The sequence below is a fragment of the Phascolarctos cinereus genome, unplaced genomic scaffold (genome assembly GCF_003287225.1).
Source record: "Phascolarctos cinereus isolate Bilbo 61053 unplaced genomic scaffold, phaCin_HiC Scaffold_8;HRSCAF=390, whole genome shotgun sequence".
NCBI lineage: Eukaryota > Metazoa > Chordata > Mammalia > Diprotodontia > Phascolarctidae > Phascolarctos > Phascolarctos cinereus.
This window is the reverse complement of record NW_027556291.1, coordinates 41,414,604-41,422,949: the sequence shown is the minus strand read 5'-3', so window position 1 is coordinate 41,422,949 and position 8,346 is coordinate 41,414,604. Positions and strand designations below refer to the sequence as shown.

General features: G+C 41.4%; 1 pseudogene across 1 annotated transcript; it reads left to right on the top strand.

Moving 5' to 3' along the window:
* Nucleotides 1–5,227: 5,227 nt before the first annotated feature.
* On the top strand, nt 5,228–7,305 carry LOC110196565 (trafficking protein particle complex subunit 1 pseudogene; annotated as a pseudogene). Its single transcript, XR_013483536.1, has 2 exons — nt 5,228–5,601; nt 6,128–7,305. The product of XR_013483536.1 is annotated as a trafficking protein particle complex subunit 1 pseudogene (transcript).
* The last annotated feature ends 1,041 nt before the right edge of the window (nt 7,306–8,346 follow it).

The window sequence follows — 8,346 nt, the reverse complement described above, 5'->3', positions numbered from 1 at the left end:
AGAAGGGTACTGGATAGATATTCTAAGGACCCTCTTCACATCCTAATCAATACATAGTTATATATAAACAGAAGGGATGAAGCTATGGGGATGGATGAGGAGTCTGTCTCTTCCATTATCGAAGTTTCACTCAAGTGTTTGCGATCTTTAGTGAGAGAATACAGCAGTTATATTTCGACAAGGACTGGAGAAAATCCATTTGTTGTATAGAAAAATTCACAATAGTGAATTTCATTTCAACCAGATCAATGAAGTACTATCCCAACTGCATGCAAGTATTGTGGCCATTGTTATCGGCAGTTCCATAATAGCATTAACAGTAATGGGATTGGACCTACGTAAGTGCCACTTATAACCTCTGTGTCCTTGAAAAAGCCACTTCACTGTTCTAGGGCTTGGTTTCTTCCTGTCTAAAAACAGAAGAGTGGAATGAAATGATCCGCAAGGTCCCTTCCAGCTCTAAGGACCATGAGTATAATTTTACCTTACAAATCACAATAGCACTTTGTATTACACTGAAATGCCACCTTCATTTTGACCATTGTCAGAACTAGAAAAAACATTTTTCAACTTTTTTTTTTTAACCAAAGATGTTCAGGTCTTGCTGCTTCCCAGGAATAGAAAAGGAAGTTCTTTCCTACTGGGTGCAGTGAGAAGGTTATGTCATTATTCTTCCTAGTTTGGGAATGTATTAATAGGACTTCTTTAAAAAAAAAAAGCCTAGTTGAACTCATTATCTTTTCCCAAAAAACCTTCCTCTGTTCTTAACATCCCTATTCTTGTTGAGGCTACCACTATCCTCCCAGTCACCCAGGCCCATAACTAGGTGTCATCCTTGCCTCCTCACTCTCACACCCTCCTCTATACAATCTGTCACCAAGACCTGTCTATTTTACCTCCATAACATCTTTTACAGATGCTCTCCTCTCTCCTCTGATACTGCCACCACCCTGGTGCAGGCCCTCATCACCTTACACCTGGGCTATTGTAATAGCCTACTGGCAGGGCTGCCTGACTGAAGTCTCTTTCCACTCCAGCCCATCCTCCACTCAGCTGTCAAAGTGATCTCTCTAAAGCACAGGTCTATCCATATCACCTCCCCCTACTCAGTCAGCCACTGTGGCTCCCAAATCACCTCCAGAATCAAATATACAACCCTCTATTTGGTATTCAAAATCCTTCATAACCCCGTCTCTTACCTTCCAGTCTTCGTATACCTTCCTCCCCAACACAGACTCTTTGATCTCCTGACACTGGCCTCCCAGCTGTTCCATAAACAAGACACTGTATCTCCCAACTCAGTGCATTTTCACTGGCAATCCGCCAGACCTGGAATCATCACCCTCCTTCTGTCTGCCTCTTGGTTTCCCTGACTTCCTTCAAATTCCTGCTAAAATCCCCCCTTCTACAGGAAGCCTTTCCGGACCCCTCTAGTACTTTCTCTCCGTTGATTATCTCCACTTTATCCTGTCTGTGTCTTGTTTGTACATAATTGTTTGCACATTGTCTCCCTCAGTGGACTTGAAACAGGGACTCTCTTTTGCCTTTCTTTGTATCCTCAGCATTTAGTACAGTACCTGGTACATAGGAGGTGCTTAATAAATGCTTGTTGACTGACAGAAGTGGAAAGGAAGCCAAAGCTGAGGCGCACTGATAAATTAACATTCCGGCTTCTTCAGAACTTGAGAGGTTTGGCCAAGCAGAGAAGTTTGATGTGGCTTACATAATGTGAAAGTGCCCAAGTCTCCCAAGTTATTTGTGCCAAGTGGAAAGAACTATACATCTCAGCTCTGCTATTACTATCTAGATAATTTGGGGCAAATTACTTTCAATCCAATTGGGAAAGCATTTATTAAAGAACAAGCATGTACCAGGCATGGTGCTAGGTGCCAAAGATGCAAAAACAAAAGCAAACACAGTCTGTGCTCTCAAGGAGCTTATACTATACTGGGGGAGAGAGGGGGAGGCATGATACAACATATAGACTGATATGTGATCATTTGAGAAGAGAGAGAGAGCCCTATAAACTAAGAGGATCAGGAAAAGTCTCCTGTAGGATATGACACGTGAACTGAGCATTTGATAAAGTGATTCTAAGAAGCAAAGATGAGGAAAAAGCTGTTAGTCAGTGGTATCATCATAGAGTGCTGTGGTCTGTATGCCTTACCCGTGGTGATATTAATCAATCAATTAGTCAGCAAACACTAATTAAGTACTTACTATGTGCCAGGTACTAACTAACTGGGGATAAAAAAGGGGCAAAAGATAGTCCCTCCCCTCAAGGACTTTACAATCTACTATGGGAGAAAACATGTAAACTAATCAAGACATATATATGTGTGTATATATACACACACACATACATATATACCCATACATATATGTATATGTATGCATGCATGCATATATGCATGCATGCATATATGCATGTATGTATATATACCTATATACACATACATGTATGTATGTGTGCATGTATGTATATACATATATGTGCTCTGCATATGTGTATGTATGCATGCATGCATGCATGCATATGTATGTATGTATATGACAAATAATTAACAGAGGGAAAGCATTGGAATTAAGAGGGGTTAGGGAAGGCTTCCTGTAGAAGGTAGAATTTTAGTTGGAAGCCAGAGAAGACAGTAGTCAGAGCAAAGGAGGGAAAGCATTTCAAGCATGGGGGACAGACAGAGAAAATGCCCGGAGCTGAGAAATGGAATGTCTTGTTCATGGAACAGCCAGGAAGTCAGTGATAGTATAGAAAAAGATCACACACCAAGATTAAATGAGTGTGTGAATGCCTGAATCCTGAATAAAAGAATGAAGGTGAATCGATAACACCATGTCACAAGTTCAGAACACCTGAGATCATTTGTTGGGCAGATCAGCAGATGTATTATCAGAAGATGAGGACACATATTGTCCAATAGGAGTCTGCCAGTTTAAACATGTACCGCCACATACTTTTGGGGCACATGCCCCTTTTCAAAGGCTCATGGAAAAGAAGGTGGTTGAGATACAGTGACATCAATTTTTGACATGGCCAATGTGGGAATTTGTTTTGCCTAACCAGGCATATTTGTTACAAAGGTTTTGTTTTTCTTTTCTTTTTTCCAAATGGGAAGAGGGAGAGAAAATAAGTGCTTATTATTCAAAAATAATAAAATAAAATAAAAGTTTTTAAAAAGAAAGTGATGGGTGATACAAGCTACTTAGCAGCATTGGTTTACAGATGTATGTGAAAGAGTCCACAAGTGGCAAGGCCAAGATGGCAGATTAGGGGCAGCTACCCAGCTGAACCCTCCCAACATTCCCCTCTGAACAACTTTAAAATAATACCTCAAATCCAATTTTGGAGTTACCCTGACAAAAATTCAGGGTAAGATATTTTTCAGGCCTGAGAAAACTTAAGACGTAGGCAAGAGAAATCTGTAATACCAGGGTGGAGGTCTGGTGGAGCTCTGTCTGGAGCCCACACATGCAGCAGAGGCAATAGTGAGATTTTATAACTTTTTTTCCATTTGGCCAATTCTGCTTTTTAAGGCATTATTTTCTTCAGCTCAGAGACAGTGAAGGGGTCAGACAACTACTCAGAAAGAGATTACAGGGGACTCTTTGCTGTTACTGTATAGCTGGAGCTGATTGGCAACTCTGCTGCCCAGAAACAGTCCTAGGTTACAGTTTCAGGGCAGAGAGGAGCACTAGCACACGCAGCTGCATGGAATCAGGATCTCTGATTAAGGCCTCATTTTTGAAATATATACTGAGTATAGAACTGAGTCAAATTTATAAAAATAAGAGCCATTCCCCAATTGATAAACAGTCAAAGGATATGAACAGGCAGTTTTCAGAAGAAAAAAATCCAAGTTATCTATGGTTATATGAAAAAATTCTCTAAATCACTATTGCTTAGAGAAATGCAAATTAAAACAACTCTGAGATAACCCCTTATACCTAATAGAAATGACAAATGCTGGAGGGGATGAGGGAAAAACAGATACACTAAAGGACTTTTGGTGGAGTTGTGAACTGGTCCAACTATTCTGGAGAACAATTTGAAACTATACCTAAAGGGCTACAAAGCTGTGCATACTCTTTGACCCAGCAATACCACTACTAGGTCTGTATCCCAAAGAGATCAAAGGAAAAGGAAAAGGATCCACATGTACAAAAATATTTATAGCAGTTCTTTTTGTGGCAACAAAGAATTGGAAATTGAAGGGATGCTCATCAGTTGGGAATGGCTGAACAAGTTGTGCCATATAATTGTGACGAAGTACTATTGTGCTATAAGAAATGATGAAGGGGTGGTTTCAGAAAAACATGGCAAGACCCATATGAACTGATACAAAGTGAAGTGAGAAGAACCAGAAGATCATTGTGCACAGTAACAGCAATGTTGTATTAATAATCAATTTTAGCCAACCCCCAAGTCTTAACTCAGTCTAACCTGGAGTCTTCTCTTCCTTGTGGTACAATCCAGATGTCCCTTTTAATTCTCAAAGGTGCCAGTATGTTCCTCAGTGTCGCTGTCAGCATGAGTACATTGCCAATAGATATAGTAACAAATGTGCCAATAAGTGACCACCTGCTTCCATTGTGCCCCTGTGACTGCCATACAGTGAGTGATTGATTACCTTCCCATAGGGAGGAGCGAAAGCAGCTTGACTCCTACCAGGATTGCATTCTATGGGTAATGATCATCTACATAAATTTTATATGTACAATAATTTCTCTTTTTGTATGTCAGATAAATATTTTTAAGAGTTATACTTACACAAATGGAATTATTATAATAAGTACTAATATATTTTTTCATGTTTCATTGCCTGAATAAAAACTGTTTATCACTGTTAAAAAAAAATCAATTTTAAAAGACCTGACTATTCTGATCAAGACAGTGATCTAAGACAATTCCAAAGGGCTCATGATGAAAAAATGCTATTCACCTCCAGAGTACTGATGAATTCTGAGTGTAACTTGAAGTATAACTTTCTCATTTTCTTTATTTTTCTTGCTTTTTTTTGAAATATGGCTAATATGGAAATATGTTTTGCATGATTTCACATTTATAATTGATACCATATTACTTGCCATCTCAGTGGGTAGGGGAGAAGGGTGGGAGGGAGGGAGAGAATTTGGAACTCAAAATTTTTTTTAAAAGAATGTTTAAAATTAATAAATTATATTTATTTTTTTTAAAGTGAGAAAAAAGGGAAAGGGTCCACAAGTACCAAAGGTGCAAATGTATATATTAGGTACAGGACAACCTTTGTTCCATTCTGTAGAAAATGCAAAAACACATAAAAGTTTTCACAGTAGCCCAGAGGCAATGAAGCCAAATGCACAGACTTGTTTTTCTCTTTGGTATCACTTTTCCCAGCAACACATTCATTCCCCCAAACTCAGAGCGCTGCTCTGTGATTTGGACTCTCCTCAGATGGGAATTACACTTGGGGTTGCAATTCAGGCAACATACAACATCCCAGTGACTCATTCACTTTCTTTTACTTAACAGAGTCTTATTTCTGCTTCTTTTTTTTTTTTAGGCGGTCGGGGTTAAGTGACTTGCCCATACGTGCCCAGCCACAGCTAGTAAGTGTCAAGTGTCTGAATCCAGATTTGAACTCAGGTCCTCCTGACTCCAGGGCTGGTGCTCTATCCACTGTGCCACCTAGCTGCCCCTATTGCTGCTTCCTCATCATATCAAAGTCATTTCTGGAGTGGGGAAGGGGACAACCCATTCCCTTCCCCCAGATTTAACCCTCCCTTACAAGAATGCAGTGGCAACATCTGACAATATATGCAGCACTCCGACCTAGTGGTCCCCTGACTCAGACTACTCCGTGTTCCAGGAGTCTGAGCCATCCGGTTCATCTTGGGGGGCAAGCGCAGATGCTAAGGCATATCTTCTAGGAGGCACCAAGGGACATGCCCATAATTTCCATAGGAAGAAGCATTCAGTGTCCAAAATGAAGGCTCGCCTTCCCTTCATGCTCATCCAGGTGATCAGGACCTAGTTTGATTTGGGTTAGGAATGCTGCTTGGGGTAGGTGGGATAATGAGAAGTGACAAAAAGCCATTCAGCTTCTATTTTGCTTCTGTTTTCTCTGCTTCAAAGAATAATCTTGGGGACAGAGGACCCTCCCCTCTTCCCCCTGCCCCCACCATGGTTCTCAGATGACTGTCCACAACCTGTACTGGATTGACCAAGGTGGGGTTTGCCTGCTCTACAGTGAATGGCACCACAAGAAGCAGGAGAAGGAGTTCAAGGTGATGCATGGAATGCTCTTCTGCATCTGATCTTTTGTCAGCAGGATGTCACCTGTGGACATGAAAACTGGATTCCTGGCCTTCCTGACGAGCCCGCTACAGGCTCCATTACTATGAGAAGCCCGCTGGGGTCAGGGTCGTAATGAACACAGACTTGGGTGTAGGAGCCATTCAGGTTGTCCTATACCATATGTACAGCGGGCTGTACGTGGGGTTGGTGGTGAAGAATCCACTGTGCCCACAAGGTCAAACTGTACAAAGTGAACTTTTTCACAGTCAGCTTTGACGCCTACTTTTGATTGCTGCCCTTCTCTGCCCAGGCTGGCTGAGAATGGCATTCCTCTAGAATTACCTCTGCCTTCATTCTAGATCTCCCTGCTTGCTTTCATCACCCAAAGAGCCTTCCAGTCCTCCCCAGTGCTGCTCCAGAATGGCTACTTGACGAAACCCAGGACTGAATTCCCCCCCAGACTCTTCCAGCTCCAGTTGTCCTTTGCTTCTGATGCTCTAATCCCACCTGGTCGATGCCTACCTCCCTCCAGTCCCCTTTCTTGCTGCTGTGTTGAGAATGGAGAATAAACCTTTCACCTGTCTGAGAAAAAAAGAATCATCTTTGAACAGGAAAAGATAGAAGAAAAATGGCTGAGAGGTGATACCAATGATAATTATGGAAGGAAATAGAAAGAGAGCACCTTGCTGTCCTCGATAACGCATATAAACTATTTCATCAGGCCCATGTGATTGATGAGGCCATCAATGATCTTTGAAAAATCATTGAGAACATGAGAGGCATCGCAGGGTTGTCTAAGAGAGGGCCTGAATTCATGCCATATGAGTACCGGCTGAAAGAGTAATGTTTATCCACTTCATCTAAGGAGGAAGAAGGGGAAGATGGGGAGTGATTTGGCCTTGCTGTGTGTGAGGCACCCTGCTCCTTGTCTATTCCATTGCTGTTTTGTAACTACTTTCTAATTTTTTTATTCACAATTGGAAACACAAATGTTATGCAAGAATAAAAAATATTTTGGGGGAAAAATAAAAAACAGAATAATGTTTAGCCTATAACAGGGAAGATCTGGAAGGAGGTGTAGGGGGGAGAGGGAATTAGGAAACATGGTAGCTGTCTGCAAATATTTACTGGGTTGTCGCATGGGAGATTAGATTTATTCTGCTTTACCCCAGGGGGCAGAACCAGGAACAATGGGTAGAAGTTGCAAAGAAGGACGTGTGGCCTCTTGGTAGGTAGTGAGCTCCCTGTCAATATAGGTCTTCAAGCAGAGGCTGAATGACCACTTATTGGTGATGTTGTAGAGGGAATTCTTAAGATACGGTTAGACTAGGTGACCATTTGGGTCCCTTTCCAGTTCTAAAAAGGTGTGATTTGGGGATTGGAGTATGAAGAGTGAATGTTTTCCAGATTTTCCAAAAAAGGGGACAGAATGTTGTCTGCAAATAACAGAATGGTAAGCTTGACCTCTATTCCTGTCAGAGGTCTACAATGTATTAGAGGGATGGTTACTGAAGATCAAATGAGTTTTTTCTTGAAAAATGGCTTCTTCAAAGCCAAATGCTTTGAAAACAAAGCGCTATGTAAACATAAGCTTTTACTACTTTTACTAGAAAAGAAAATCTTCATCAGCGAGAGCCAGCACAGCTTCACCAAAAGCAGGTCATGCTAGATTGAGTTTATCTCTTTTTATGAGTGGGTCACTAGACTGATCAAGGAAATGCTACATGTATAGTTTGTTTGTTTGTTTGTTTGTTTGTTTGTTTTTGCTAGGCAATGAGGCTAAGTGACTTGCCCAGGGTCACACAGCTTGTAAGTATCAAGTGTCTGAGGTCACATTTGAACTCAGGTCCTCCTAACTCCAGGGCCAGTGCTCTATTCACTGCGCCACCTGCCCCAGTCTTTTTTTTTTTTTAAAGCAAATCATTTGACAAAATCTCTCTTGCCATTCCTAAAGAAAAGATGGAGTACCAGAATGCCATGGGCTATCAGGCCACGTGTGGCCTCAAAGCCACAGGTTCCCCACCCCTGGCTAGATGATAGTACAATTTGGTAAACTA